Below are 214 nucleotides of genomic sequence, written 5' to 3'. Positions count from 1 at the left end.
ATGAGACAGGGAAAGCACAAAATTAGAGAAAGAGGCACAGAGGAAAGATTGATTATTTGGAATTACTTTTGTTCTTATTAGTATTAAATTCCCGAGAATTATCATTAATCTGTACAGGCTAATGATGACTTTTGGGTTACATGACATCAATCGAATAATATAACAGTTTCCCATTAAAATAAAGACAAAGTACATTTTCTGTCAGGCTAACTCC

This window comes from Penaeus monodon, chromosome 20 (assembly GCF_015228065.2).
Source record: "Penaeus monodon isolate SGIC_2016 chromosome 20, NSTDA_Pmon_1, whole genome shotgun sequence".
NCBI lineage: Eukaryota > Metazoa > Arthropoda > Malacostraca > Decapoda > Penaeidae > Penaeus > Penaeus monodon.
Note: the sequence above shows the minus strand (reverse complement) of the source record.